Raw genomic sequence first — 15,681 nt, forward strand, 5'->3', positions numbered from 1 at the left:
TGCTACTGTCTGGCTCCTGACTGACTGAGCACGGATCAGTACTGACTGACGAGGGGAGTTGTGCAAAGTGTGGATAGGCTTCCCTCTGCAGGCTCCTGATGGTACTGCACGTTTGGAACAGAGTCTGGTCGCTCTCTAGGCCTCCTCTCAAATTCTCAAATGTAGGTTTTTGGTTACATTTGATTTTTTTGTGTGACTGTTTGCATGTATTTGCAAATGTGACTTGTCCTTATTTTGTCCAGGTGAATCTGTTCTGATGCTCTTTTAAAAATGAAAACTCATTCATAGGCATATTGAATAACTGACTTCTGTGTTTTTCCAGTAAAATGAACAGACTGCAGTGCATAGTCATTGATCGGTGATGTGAAAATTTAGCAAAATTGTTCAAACATGATTGAAGATAGCAGTAGTAAAGGAACAAGTTTTTTAGATACCCCAACCCAAGCTAGAACAACAATGTTTTTCTCATAACTAACATTTCTTGTTTTGAAAATGGGTGGTTGTATCAAAATCTTTTACTGCAGATTTTGTTTGATCGATGTTTGGATACCCCCAAAATGGAAAATAGTGAAAATTTGGGCTTCTCAAAAAGGAACAGTGTCTGCTTCATCACATACAGCCTGTTGGCTCATATTATATCATTATATACTGCCTGTGTTATTCAAAGAAAAAATCTCTCTCTCTCTATGTATATATATATATATATATGTATATATGTATAAAGACTATTAAAAACAATAAAGAAATTACTATAAAACCTGTTTGCATTAAATGTATACCATTCTTTTCTTATTCCATGGTTTGTGTCCTTCCCTGCAAACATTTTCATAACCTAGTATATTTACATTGTACCATTGTCTATTTGAAATGCTGGCTGCACTACCTGTTAGAGGCTGGTGCCATCAGAGAGTGAAGTGAATAAAACCTACATTTACGACAAGATAACAGTCTTTGGTACATATACATGACAACTTTTGTGGATTAGGCTCCTACTTTAATAATGACAGACAAATATTGGATTTGAATTGAATATCTTTGACCTATTTTCAATATTCTTATTTTAATCTCAACTTTTAAATCCATAAATATTTGGGCTATGCCTTCAAATTTACTAAGGCCTGCAATTTAGACATGTGTTCTTGACCTTTTTTCTAAATCAGATATACTCCACGACATGTATACACTGTCTGCATCTCTTCAGACTGCACAGCCAGACAACTGTTTATGTGTGCATCCACCATCTCAATTCATATTCATGAGTAGCGCTGTCTTCTTTCAGGAAACCGAGACTGCGTGTCCCAGCAGGCTTGATCTCCTGCTCTTCTCTCACTCACTCACACTTCTGTGTTTTTGCTATGTCTCCCAAAGCTGCTTCTGCCAACACTGCTGTTTTCCCATTAGAGTCACAAAAATAGGACAACGAGAGTAGGAATAGTCAACTATAAAGACAAAGCGGATGAGGGGGAAGAGAGAGGGAAGATTTTAAACAAGTCTGTTAAATTAGGTTTGTAGGTTTTTTTTTTTTTTTTATCTTTGGTGCTTTGCTTCTGGTTAAAATGATAATTTCTTGTCAGGAGAATAAAAAGCCTTCTTATGCATCATATTTCGCCTTAATTGGGTACTGATATCTTTACATTGCTTCATCCTTAATTGGCAGAATTTCAAACCTCCTCTTCCCAGCTGAGTGCTCAGTTACTCTCCAGTCATATCACAGACTTTCTTACTACAAACACTACTTACAAAAGTGTTGGGACATTGTTTAAAACATAAATAACCAGAATGCAATGACTTGCAAAATTGGTTTTAAATCAAATACAATACAAAGACAAGATAGTTAATGTTCAGTGTTTTTGTAAATATACGCTCATTCTGAATTTGATCCGTTTAACATGTTCCAGAAGATGAGGCCAGGCTCGCCACTTTGTTAAAAACAAAATTTGCAGGCAAACAGTCCAACTGTTTGCAAACAATGTTTCTGAACACACAACACAAAAGGAATTCAGGGATTTCACCATCTACAATTCATAGTATCATAAAAAAATATATATAGAATGCAGATAAATCTGTGCACATAAGGGGCGAGGCTGAAAACCATCATGAATGGTCACGGACCTTTGACCTCACAGGCAGCACTGCATCAAAAACCCACATAGCCGTTATATAAAGGATACTACAGGGGCTCGGGAATGTTTCGAGAAACCATTGTCAATAAACACACTCTGTCGCTGACTCTACAAATGCAAGTTAAGTATGCAAGAAAAGTGAAAGCCATATATCAACAACATCCTGAAATGCTGCTGACTGCTTGTGGCCCCCAAGCTCATCTGAGATGGAAAAGTGTGCTGTGATCTGATGAGTCCACAGTTCAGATTGTTTTTGATTTTGGATAGCAGCAGAATTTTAATCTGTCAAGTCATCAGTGTCTGGTCTTCTGCTCTAAAAAAATGTCTTTTCTCAACCTGCTTGAATGCCATTACAACCTGCTTGCAAGTCTTGTTCTTGGGCTGAGTGTTTGAAGACAAGGGACCAGACAGATGGAGGGAGAGTAAATGAACCCTTGAGTTAGTCATACAATTACTAAAGCTGAGTAACCATAGACTGCTAATGCTCTCCAATCACCACCCCATTATGTAATCCACTTCTGATGCACACTTGATCAATACACTAAGAGGTATGAAGAACAAAAACAAAGAGCTGATTAGTGTCTGTGTGTGTGTGTGTGTCCATTGGGCCCGTGTGACCACATCCATAAATCTGTGTTTGCCTTGTGTGAAGAATGGCAGGTAAAATCATTAATACAATAAAGCAGATAGAGTGAAAAAACACCTGTAGAAAAGACAGACTATACCAAAAGGGACCAAAGAATGAGGGAGAAACAGAAAAGCAAAATGGAGACCAGGAGGGATTGTAGAACGTGGGTTTTTGAGTTTATGAATTATTTATGCGGGTGGATATTTTAAGCCCCCTATATCATGTCTGTGAGCGATGAGTGGGTGGAGGTACAGAAAGGAGAGGAAGTGCCTGTTGCCTCACTGTGGTGACTATCATTGTACTTAGACACACACACACACACACATACACACAGACTTACCCCTCCACATGGACTCGTACAAAGAACTACAAAAGAATGCTTGATGTTCGTCAACACATTTTAGCATTAGAGGAGAATATTTCTCTGCCCTCTTGTGAATGAGTTTATTTTGGCATACGGGAATTGAGATTTTTTTGGTGGTGGCGTGTCCAGACTACTGCTACTTTCTGTTCAGAACTGCTGACTTCTTTTTATAAAACAATAAGAGCAGAACAGAAACTAAAATGTAAGCAAAATTAGAAATAACTGTCATTAATCTTCTTTTGGTTTCTGTCAGTCTTAATTTCTTTATTTTCTACTCGAACAGAGTCACAAAATTATCTTTTTTGAAAAAAAGATATTTGAAAGTCTTCCATGTTTGCTATGACTCAGTGAATCAGTGCTTTTATAACTACAAAGAGGAATATTTGTTGTTTGCCCTGCCATCAGCCACACCTGTGTTGCCTTATGCTTGTTAATTACAAGTGAAAGTGAATTATTCTTTAATGTTTATCCATCTGAAAATATGTTAGCTCCATGCATTTTTTAGAACCACTGAGTTAACACATGGAATTGATCTTTAAGCCATCTATCTTTGTATAATTAAACCACATACACACTTGACAAAGTTAAAGGGAAGTTCATGTCAGAATAAAATTCCCCTTTTTGAAATCAATCATACGTGAGGATAACGGGGTAGCACTTGGAGTTGCCAGTCAGATTTCAGGGGTGGCCAGTGCCCCCCCAGACCCCACTCTAGAAACACCCCTGAATTTATGTGGTTCATAAAGATGAATTGCATGCACAAACTTAGAAAGGAAAGGAAGCCCTTTATCTCTATTAGTCAGTGAGTCTGTTTTTTTGGGAGTCCCCTGCGTACAAAAGTGGTAGTTTTTCCGCTGCCATAAGCACAAAATATAATGTCAAAAATAAAACTATCTAAAGAATAATTTCTCCCTGGTCCTTTTTAACTGGCTAATGTAACTAACTCCCTGAGAAAATATAAACATGCACTCCCCCAGTCTGCATGCCATTAATCAATGTAGGTCATGTATGTAGGTCATATGGAGGCATCAGTTTAAATTAAGACTGTTTTATAATCAGTTCAAAACTTCTTGCAGTATGTTTAAGTCAAAAAAAAAAATCCTGATGTATCTGTGTCCTTAGTGTAATGATGAAGTTCATTATATGCACAAGACCCAGTTTTATCTCTTCAAGAAAAATGAAAGCAGCAGGGTCTGCAGACATCATGCTGCCTGTCTGTCTGGACACTGGAGTTTTGCAGGACTTCTTTTTTTAAAAAAAAGATGTTATCTTTGCTGACTATTTTAATGATACCCTTTAGCTGAGTGGGATTTTAGAATTTTGTCATTCATACTTAAACACCCATTTGTAGGTAAGAATGGATATTTTTTCTGCAGCCTGCATAGAGACTGTCTTAAGGGCAACCGAGTTTCTGCACTTTAGACAATGCTGGTTGCCTCCTATTATTCAGTAATGTTTATGCTAAAAAAGGAGCATCAGGCATGATGTGTATTCCTTTACTACTTTATTTAAGTCTCTCTCTAAAGGTCACTGCAGTTCTTGGCAGATTATGATTAGCTTGTTACACCTCTCAACATGTTACTTTGTGCATTGTTTTTTCGTTGCCTCCACATGCTTTATTTTGTCACTGGCTGAGTTAAAAACAAGTCTGGTCCAGTAGAAATAGCATGACTAAAAATACTAGTAGGTTTTGTTTCTGTCCATAGGGAATGCCTCTTTCTCCATATTACTTTCTTGAAATTCCCTTTTAGCAGTGTTGTCAGTATCTACAATGAAAAGTCTTTAAAAATGCTACAAAGTTTGACAATTTGGGAGTTCAGTTACATTAAGAACACAAAGCACAAAATCTCTGATCTGATGATGTCTGATGACATAAAATGGGTTAATTGAGCCAAACCTAAAGAATATTCAAGTGCAAACTTCCATTATGGGCTTGGACACAGACACGACACTGTAAAAACGGCTTAGGAAAAGGCTTAGTTAAGAAAACTAGTTACTTTAATCACATTATTTAACATAAAACCTTATAATTGTGTAGTACTCTACTAATATCGTTTACATGATTTCAGTTTTATCGCTATGTATATAGTGCCTTTTGGGCATTACGACGAAGAAATGTTTATTTTTATCATGAAATTTCCCTCAGTGTGAGTAGACCTTGAACTCCGCAGGTCTCTTTTCTGTCTGTTTATTGGGTAGCCAGATGTCCATTTGTTGTTATCAGCCAATCATTGTTCAAGTTGAGATGAAAGGTGCAACCTACCGTATTCCTTTAGGGGAGGGACTAAATCTCAGCGAGCGGCAGGCGGAGCTTCAGCGACGGAAGGGAGAAGTGAAGACATGGTGAGCGGTTGGTTAGTTCATTTAATGCCGTTACTGTTTCTGCCCAGGCTAAAAGCCGGAGGTTTTTATGAGAGTGTGTACCCAATGTGAACAGAGGAATAAGGTGAATTTGGGGCGAGTTTTCAGTGCGTAACTTTGTTAAATTGTCACATATGCTGTAACACGTGTGGCCTGTTGTTAGCTAACGGCAGTTTTCGCCCTAGCTAGCAAAGAGGAGGGCAGATGATAGTGTCTTTCACCAAGCTTCTGAGTGAGTGTGAACTGTTATGTGGACATGATATGGACATTTATGGTTAAAAGAGGATATTCATCTTTTTTTAATTATTAACTTTTGGATCGTGTGCGTCGTGAGACTGCCATCCGTGCTGCTGCGGTGGAGGTGATCTGGGTTTTCCACTGTAAAGACACCTGCTCTTTGCACAAAGACCGAGCTTGTGGCATGCAAAGGCCTTTTTAAGCAGTGTCCAGATTTTAAAGTGACCTCTTCTAGATGATTAAATTAAGGCAGATTCCTTCAGTTGATTTAATTAATTCTTAATTTTTGCATTGATTTTTTTAGGTTGACAATTTTACATCGGAGCAATAAAAACTAGCATTTTGGCTAATTCTGGCATATTTACAGTAGTGTGTTATTATGCACTGTTACCTGGAAATGAATGAATGAATGAATTAATTTTAATCAACTCACCTGTCACCTATGCATCCTGACAACCAATCACTTACTTGCTGCTTTTGGAGGAGTCGGCCCATGTCACTTCCTTTATAAAGAGAGGCAAATGTCACGTAATGGTGTCTGACCACTGGCTTGTGAAAGGAAACGCAGTCTTCCGAAAAGTTCAGATATCTCCAGAACCATGGTGAGTCGACGAAAGTCAGGCTTCATTCTCCCCTTGATTTGTGGAACTCTCATGAGATTTGTGCGTTTGTTACGTCATTTTGCGCCTTTGACCTCCCCAAGAACGCCATGGTCAAATTAATAAGGCAGATTTAAGGACAGAAGACACTCAATTAGGGTTATGGCTCTATGAGCTCTTTCGTGGAACTGGGGTTCTCTTATTGGAAGTGGTGTTTTTGCGTTACCTTGTAAACTGAACTGAATTACATGGAACTGGACTGACCTAGTTTTGTGTTCTTTAATATAATGTTTGGAATTTTAAACAGTGTGGGTTTGTTTAAAGACGGTTTATTTCTTGCCTCGAAAATAACTTTTGTGAGAACTTACCCAGGGGTATTGTGTGTTAAAACGTGTGTTTCTGTCCTTTGTGGGGTTTGATTCTGATTAGGCCCTTTTGTCCTGTGAACTTGAAGACAAACTGGCACCTGGAGTTGACTGTGGTGTCTGATATTTCGCTGAAAAGTGGTGTTTTTCTGTTGAACTCTGAAGAGTTATACAGAATATTTATTTTGGACTACTTTCTCTCTGGTTAAATGTGGTTTTTCACTGTCCCATCAACACACTGATTTATACTGAACTGACTTGGGCTGCAACGTCACCCTGAATATTTGCTGTGACTATTTGTCTGCTGTTGGTCAGGTGGCTCATTTCTATGAATAGATGACTTATGACAGAGTTTATTCATGCATCCATGTGGGGAATGACCTTTAAAATCTCAAACAGAAAATTGTCAGAAACTCTGGCTGGCAACATTAAAAAATGATGAAATATTGACCTACATTTTTTATTCTTGCAGTTGATCTGTGCTGTAGATTGTCGTCACTACCACGAAGGCCCATCATGGCCATATGTTGGCATTTTTTAATATTATGTTATGTATACACCATTTGTTGTGCACTGTTATGGTTGATGTATACATATTTGCTCTAACTTTACTCTTTGATTTAACTTGTAGACTGTACTGCACTATTTATGTATATTGCTTCACTTTTGAACTTGAATGGTTATAAATTTTAGCTTCCCTTTATATATTATTTTCTATTTTTAACCACTACTGATTTCATGTTTGGTTCTAACTCTCTGTGCTATTTGTCCTAAAGGGATAGTCCACCCAAAAGTGAAAAGTCAGTCACCATCTGCTCGCCCTCATCCTGATTGAAGACCGAGTTTAGTTTTTCAGTCCTTAAAACACTGCTGAAGTTTCACAGGTAAAACGTGTTGCAGAATCTCCCAAACAGGTGAAGTGAATGGTGATCAGTTTTCACATGTTAAAACATAAAATGCCCATAATGCTTGTCTACTGTAATCCAAATCTCCTAAAGCCCCAACATGCCAAGGTGACTCAAAAAATGTTATTTACAAAATGTTTTAGCCTAAATCCTCACTGTAGATCTTTAGCTTGGAGCCACGTTCATGTGCACAGGCACACTGTCAGAACTGGGTGTGTGTGGTGTGATGGTGTGCAGATGGAATGATGGGACTTTGGGAGACTTGGATTACACCAGATGAGCAGAATGGAGGCATTTTATGTATTTGTTTTTTTGTCCCCCCTGTTTGAAGTTCACTTAGATTGTTTTGAAGATTCTGTGACACTGTTTTCCTGTGAAACTCCAGCAGTATTTGCAGACTAACAAAACAAACCCGACCCTCCATCAGCATTAGGTTGAGTAGATAACGACTGAATTTTCATTTTTCAGTGAATTATTCTTTATTGTTGCTGAACATTTGCCCTTGGGGCAGTGGAGGTCAATAAAAGGTTCTCTTAATAATCACTAACTTTGTTAGCAGTTTTACATGTTATAGTTGATCAAAGTGAATAATTATGTGCCTCATGGATTAAAAACAACACAAACTGACAAAATGATCAAATATTCTGTTGTACTTTATTCAGCAGAGGTCATCAGTTGTTCATTTGTCATGCAGCAAATACCTTCAGCTATGTGTAATTTCCTCACAAAAATCTCATATCTTCTATTTATTAATGTTTCTATTGAAATTCTTAATTATTAGATCAAGTGTAATAATATATATTTCATTGAATAATAATAATTCTGTCTGTATCTATTGTCATTGTAACAAATGCTATCAAGGATGACATAATATAAATAATAGGCTGTAAATAATCAGCATAATATTACATGATAATCTGCATATTAATCTCTTTAGGAATGACACTGTACATCTTGTAAATTAATGAAATATTTATTTACATACATTTCAGTAGAATACGTTTTGTAATGTATCAGTCTTCATTCAGTATTTTACTTCAGTCATGTAAAATTTTCACACTGGCATCAGTTACCATGGTAACTGACACAGAATTTAACTTAGCCAAGGGTTTATTTCTTGCCTCGCAAATAACTTATGAAATTGCTGAAACTTTAATTTAATTTTAATTTAATTTGGATGTTCCAGAAAATGACTTTTTCTCCGGTTAAATGTGGTTTTTCATTGTCCCGTTAATACACTTATTTATACTGAACTGACTTGTGCTGCATTGTTACCCTGATTATTTGCTGTGATTATTTGTGTGCTGTTCATTTTTATGAAGAATGGGTTTATGACAGTGTATTCATGGATCCATGTGGGGGAATGCCCTTTAAGAACAGGAAATTGTCAGATGAACCTTGGCTGGCACCATTAAAAACGATGATGAAATATTTTGCTGACATCATAGTGATTTTGAGAAATGGTGAGCAGGGGTGGAACTAATAAATAACAACTAATCAAACTTCCACGATCTAAACCTCTTTTCATAGACGAGGCCTCATTCAACAATTTAAAATGTAGTTACCTACATCCATCTTTTTAGACATGTTTTCTTATATTATTCCAGTTTCCTGACCTACATTTTCTGTTCTTACAGTTGATCTGTGCTGCAGACTTCGTCCGGCCCAGTTCATCATTGCAGAATATTTCCGGCCTCTTCTCTTTGTCAGCAGCTGTCACAGGTAGGCTGTTTTTGATACTATGAAATACAGGGTCATGAAACATTTTGGAAAATAATTGCCGTTATTGCGGTTATTTTCAAACCCTTATGTGCCATCTGTGTATAGTCAATCCTTATTTCTTAATTTAGGTTTAGTATATACATGTGTTTTGTTCTGTGTGCATTTTTTGATGCAGAGTTATTTATAATTATCTGATATCATTTGGGACAAAGTAAAATATAATGCCTCCATTACTTGTCACAAATGTTAACCATTTTTCATTAATTGATAGCTCATATTAGGGCTGGGCGGTATGACAAAATTTTCATATCACGTTTTTTTTTAAAACTCATATCGGCTTCACGGTATTTGACTGTATTTTTTTTTCATGCAACTGTCTTCTTACCCACATTTTCTTCTAATGAGAAAAGAATTACTGCAGTTGATTGGCTTTAAATAGCCAATTTTACTGTCATAAGGACTGTATCATGTATTTTTTTCATGTCCAGACACAGGTAAAAGCATGACCCCTTCAAAGTATGGTTGCTATCACATGGCGGGGACGACTATACGATTAAACGTCCCCATCCACTCTAGTCGGCACCAGAAATACTAGTAGTTTAAAATATTTAAAAATAAAAATATTTATCAATATTTCATTCATGCATGATGGCTGTTATCTGTTGCCTGTAAGATTTTATGCAGCTGCACGCTACTAGTCGGGACTGCGACTCTGTCAGACGGCAGCCCCTCTTGCACAGCGCATATGAACCGATTGCCCTGGCAACACCAGATGTTTACATCAGCAAAGTTGGACAGATGAATGTAGACTGTGACAGAATAAGCTGATATATATATTCACTCGACTGGAGAAACGTGACCACATTAAACACATACACAGACATAAACCTGCAAGTGGAGCTGCTGCTGCTGCTGCTGCTGCTAGCACTGCTAACGTTTGCCACACAGTGTGTCAGGCTGGCAGCTAACATCAGCTCTGTGTCCTCTACCCACAGACAATGTGACCCTCTTTGGTCTGAAAAGGTGAAGCATTTATTGAGTTGTTGTGTTTTGTACTTTAATGTGTGAAATTTCTATCGCACAGCGCAAAGCAACGCGCATTTCAGCGGCATTTAAAGTACGATTTGACTAAATTCTAACTGCTTTCTGAGTGTTTTCTTAGTGTTAGACTATTTCAATAGAATATGTTTTGTAAAGTATCAGTTTTTATGTCATTAAGGGTTATGAGACTTGTCTTTATGACAAAAGGTGTTTGTTTCCTGTTCTGACAGTGGAGGTGCCCTGAGAGTAGAGCCTGCTGACTTTTGCCATATCATGACATCATTGTAACAGCTTTGTTTCATTGGGTGTACGTCCATTATGTCTGTTAATACTTTTTTCTTCAAATTTCTTCCTGTGGTGTCCACAGTGCATGAAAATTCAGCGCCTTGTAGACCAGTTGACATCTGGCGACATGGTTGCAGTTGCAGCAGACCCTGACGAGCACGGGACTGCGAGGGTCCGCACAGTGCTGCTTGTAACTTCAATCTTTTTGTATTTTTATTAAAAAAAAAAATTGCAATCAACACAATAACAAGCAAAAATTTGGAGGCTCCCCAGAGTGACTGAAGACGCAGTAGGGGTAACAGACCCACAGTTGAAGACCACTGCCTTAAATGATGAATTTGATACAGGTCATGTAAACAGCTTATTCTGGTTGGATATTTTGTTAAGACGTGTGGGATATGCTGGTATGAGGATTCTTTAGACATGTGAACAGCAAATCCAGTATATATGTCTCTGATTAATGTGAAATGGCCAAACTAAAACACTTGAAAATGTTTAAAATGTATTTAAAGATTTAAAAGTTAAGTGAATTGATGAAATAAATAAAATTTTTGTGATTAAAAATTTGTCCTCATTTCACATGTATGTAATTGCTCTGCAGTTATTAATTTAAAGTATTAAAATGAATACAGTGATGCCTTTTGCAGTAGTTGAATTAGTGCTAGTGTTAGTGTACAGCATGCTGATTATTACTCTCATAACAATTACAGTACTGTGATCACTACTGTAATAACAATTACAGGACTGATTATTCCTGTAATAACAATTACAGCACTGTGGTACTGTGGTTAGATTGATAGTAATCATATTCTGAAATTTATTTACAGCAACTTACTAGCTAATTGCTGCCAGGAAGATATTGGAAATTTTACAGCATTCTTGTTACAGTATAAAATTGCCTATTTAAGGAGCGATGGCTGATGAAATGTCAATTATCAGAAACTAACAGATGTAAGAAATGCAAGAAGTAATAAATTGTCTCTGATATGTTTTTTTTGCAAAGGAAGTTTAAATACCTTGTTAAAATGGCTTGCATTCAGCTCTACACCTTGCCTTCCTGAATATCCAAATAGTCGTCACCACACACCCCACCCCTACCCCTGCATAGATGCACATGGCTTCTCTGTTTTGCTGGATAATTACAGTAACTAGCTACATCTGGCTTCTGTTGTCTTTTATGTTTGAAAAGTGGTCACCATTCACTTCAATTGTTTGAGAGATTCTGCAACACCTTTTTCCTGTGAAACTCTAACAGTGTTTTGCGGACTCAAAAAAACCCAAACAAACCTGACCTTCAATTGGCATGAGGGTGAGTAGATGATGACTGAATTTTCATTTTTGGGTGAACCATACCTTTAAGATTCTACAAAAAATATTCTATTCAATAAATATTGGTTTTGTTTTGTTTTTTGTTATTGTTTTTTGCATGTCATTCGGTTCTATATAGATCTACTTATACTTTAATCAGATGGAGCAAACTGTTCGAAATGAGGATGGATTGTGGTGGGAGCACTGGGATGTGATTGTGTGGCGAATGGTTTATGTGGCTCTCTGGTCAGTTCAGAGGGCCCCTTAGTAGAATTTTTCTTAAGGCCCCATGAAAGTCAGGTCTGACCCTGTGCTGATATAAGATGAAACAAAGGATTTGATTCTAAAATGGTATGTTATGTACTGTAATTACTATTTGTGAACATCTTCCAATAATATGTGTCACTATGGTGGATATCACGTTGTTAAACACAGCTCACAGCTAACATGCCTCTCACATAGAGACAACAGACAGTACTGAAGACCTGTGCAGTGCTGTGTTTGGCTGTAAGTAAATGTATATGATGGAGAGCAGACTACTGAATGTAGGCCAAACCTGTAAATCAGTTCAGCTCATTTAACACATTGACAGGCTGAAGCTCCCCAGTGATGTTCTTTTTCTCATTCATCCACCCTCTTCTCATAGTCTGACCCCTGCTCTCACTCCCCCCTCCTACCGCTATTCACATCCCATTTCAACTGTGCATCATGCCTGCATCTGATATATATTTTCTTTTTCTTGCTTTGCAGTTAGCATTCTTTAAAAACATCTTAATGATTATAAACTGCACAGCATACACAATCATCTGGCAGTTCAGCTATTTAAAGCAAGCAGGAGATATTCCCTGTACAGAAAGGAATCCTGCTGTATGTGCTATAAATAGAGGAGGTTAATATATAGGGGGCTTCCACTGTTGGGAGAGGAGTGATGAAAACAGGGCTTCCCCTCCTCCACACACACATACAGATGTGAACAGTACATACCCAGATTTCCCTTATGGAACCTGGTGTGCTATAAAGAAAGTTCAGGTTGACAGGCCATTAACTGGGCTGTGTATTGGGTTACAAATCATCTCATACTGCAGTGGGCAAATGTTCACAGCATGTGAGGCATTCACTTGCTGTATTGGATATTGCCTCATACAACATGCAAACTCAAGTGCACTTGTGTCCATCAAAATGACGGGCCTGAGGAGAGAAACTAGGCTGGAAAACCTATTGGCAGTATATTATTTTTTGTGGCCATCTTAAATCATTTTGTAAATGCTGCCTTAAAGCTTAAAAGGATAGTCGTCCAGCCCCCCACCCCCCAATCAAAAATACATATGTTTCGTGGGGCTGCTGTAGTGCTATTTATCCATCTACATTGCTGTGGTGTGAATTGCTGAGGTTTGGAGATGTTGGCTGTATGCCTTCTCTCGAATATAATGAAAGTAGAAAGCATTCGGCTTGTGGTGCTACTACTTCCTTATACCATAGATAGAAAGAAGCTCCCATATGCTCTTAGAAATATGATTTCCAGCAGGGTTTATGAAGGGCTGATGTTCTACCCATAGCCGTTTGCTTTTGAAGAACCTTTTTTTTGAAGAAAGGGTTAGTCAAGAGTTCTTTGTAAGATTAAGGGTACCATCAATAAGAGGTCTTTGAGGATTGTTGAAATCTGTCAATGGTTAATGTAAGGTTATTTGTTTTCATTATTAAATTATAAAGAAGGGTTGTCAGTAGAACACCATGGGCGGGTTCTAGATAAAACCCTTGGAATATAAAAAGGTTCTTAGTGGATCCTCCTGGGTGAGTTCCAGATGAGGTTCTTGGAATATAAAAAGTTTCTGAGTAGGACCCCCTCAGTGTGTTCTACACAAAACCCTTGGCGTATTAAAAGATTCTGAGCAGAACCCCCTGGGTGAGATCTTTTTAGCACCATTAGAAGGTGGAGAGTTCTGGAGGGAACCCCAACAGAGGGTTCTGGGTGGAATCATAACACCACAAAAGGGTTCTTTGTAGACCCTCTCATAAGAGGTTCTGGGTGAAACCTTTCACAGATGGTTCTAGGTTTTAGATTTTATTTTGGGTTCTAGGTAGAACTATCTGAAAGGGTTCCAGGTGGAACCTTTATAAAAGGTTAAGGTTATATTCCAAGGGTGTCATCAAGAACTCACCAAGAGGGTTCTACCGAGACCCTTTTCATATTCCAACAATTTGTTCTAGAATACACTAGGGGGGTTCTACCAAGAACCACTTTTATATTCTGAGGGTTTTATCTAGAACCCACCCAAGGTGTTCTACCAAGAACCTTTGACGGAAGAGTTCTTCAAAGATTTCAACGATCCTCGAAGAACTCTTATTTCCAAAAATGTTAATGTGGATGAAAGTGGTTCTTCGTGGAACTCTTGGGCTTACAAAGAACTCCTGACAAACTTTTTGAAAAACGTGTTCTTCAGAAGCAAATGGTTCTGTGTAGAACCTCAGCCCTTCAGGATGAACCCTTTTGGAGCTCTTATTTCCAAGAGTGTAGGAGCTACCTTCTTTTTATGGTATACAGAAATTAGTAGCATCACAAGCCGAGTGTCATCGAGTTCCATTATACTGGAGAGAGGGCAGACATCTGTACAACCAATATCTCCAAAACTGTCCAGCAACACCTGCGAACTGTCCCTTTAAGTCAGGACAAGAGCAGGGATGAACCTCACACACGTTGTAAGATGGATTATAAACCACAGATGTGTGATGTAGTTTGAATATTGTCTGCCTGGCTGCCATAAAGAACTTTAGAGAAGCTCCTGTTTAATACATAGCTAATCAAACAGCAATCAGTGGATCAATACACATCAGTTTTCTGGAAGGTTGCCTGGCTACTGTCCTCAGCTGACATACCGGAACCCGGCCAACCGAGACGGCCAGAGGGAACATTATACTGCTGCTAATATATGTCTGAGAGGAGAATCAGATCAGCCACTGTGCATTACTTTGGTGCTTAGTGCTGCTGGAGGGGCAGAGATGGAGAGGGATGTACACAAGAGGGAGTGTGTGGGAAATGAAACATGAGAGGGGCGAATAACGGAGAGGAAAAGTGAGAACAAACTCTAGCAGCGGTGATGAGAGCAGAAGGGAAAGACAATGAGAGGAGAGACAAACACTTGCAGCTGCCATGAGAGGTGTTAGACTCTATGAAACGGCACTGATAGAGAAAATGTTTGCACTTGTCCCACTCCGTGTTGAACCAGGAGTCAAGAGCGTTTTGCTCTCCTCGCTCCTCCTCGCTTCCTCCTTTGCTGGTTTTATAAATAGACCACTTCGCTTTCTCAGTAGACCACAGAGAGCGTAAGATTCACTTAGAGCAGCGGGACTCTGAACCATCGAGAAGGTGAGGGTCGATAGTCGATTCAAATATGCCATCTGTAATGGACGTGAGAGCAGCTGCTCCACTGGTGCTTTCATCAATTTATGTTGCATATGGAACTTTTAGGTTTCCTTTCTCGTGGCTGTCTTCAATTTCCTTTAAGAGCACAAAAAAAAAAACTGGATATATGTTACAAACTGTACGCCTGAGTGACTTTGCTATATTTTAACCAGAGATCTCTTGATACCGTTTTTTTTCCAGAGCCTGTATATTGAGTATCGAGTACTGATCTGATATCTGTCTGTTAAAAAAATATATATATCATTATTATTATTATGCACATTCATGACTGTATGCTGAAGAACCTCTGCGATTCACAATTTGTGAAAACCTGTTTATGACT

The 15,681-nt window shown here is 38.2% G+C and overlaps 1 long non-coding RNA gene across 1 annotated transcript; it reads left to right on the forward strand.

Annotated features, from left to right (window-relative positions):
- Positions 1-9,133: 9,133 nt before the first annotated feature.
- LOC146325240 (uncharacterized) lies at positions 9,134-11,194 on the forward strand. The gene is made up of 2 exons (XR_014770713.1): positions 9,134-9,304; positions 10,713-11,194. It is a non-coding gene; the product is annotated as an uncharacterized LOC146325240 (long non-coding RNA).
- Positions 11,195-15,681: the final 4,487 nt, after the last annotated feature.

This window comes from Lutjanus erythropterus, chromosome 6, assembly GCF_056507025.1.
Source record: "Lutjanus erythropterus isolate fLutEry1 chromosome 6, fLutEry1.hap2, whole genome shotgun sequence".
Lineage (NCBI taxonomy): Eukaryota > Metazoa > Chordata > Actinopteri > Lutjaniformes > Lutjanidae > Lutjanus > Lutjanus erythropterus.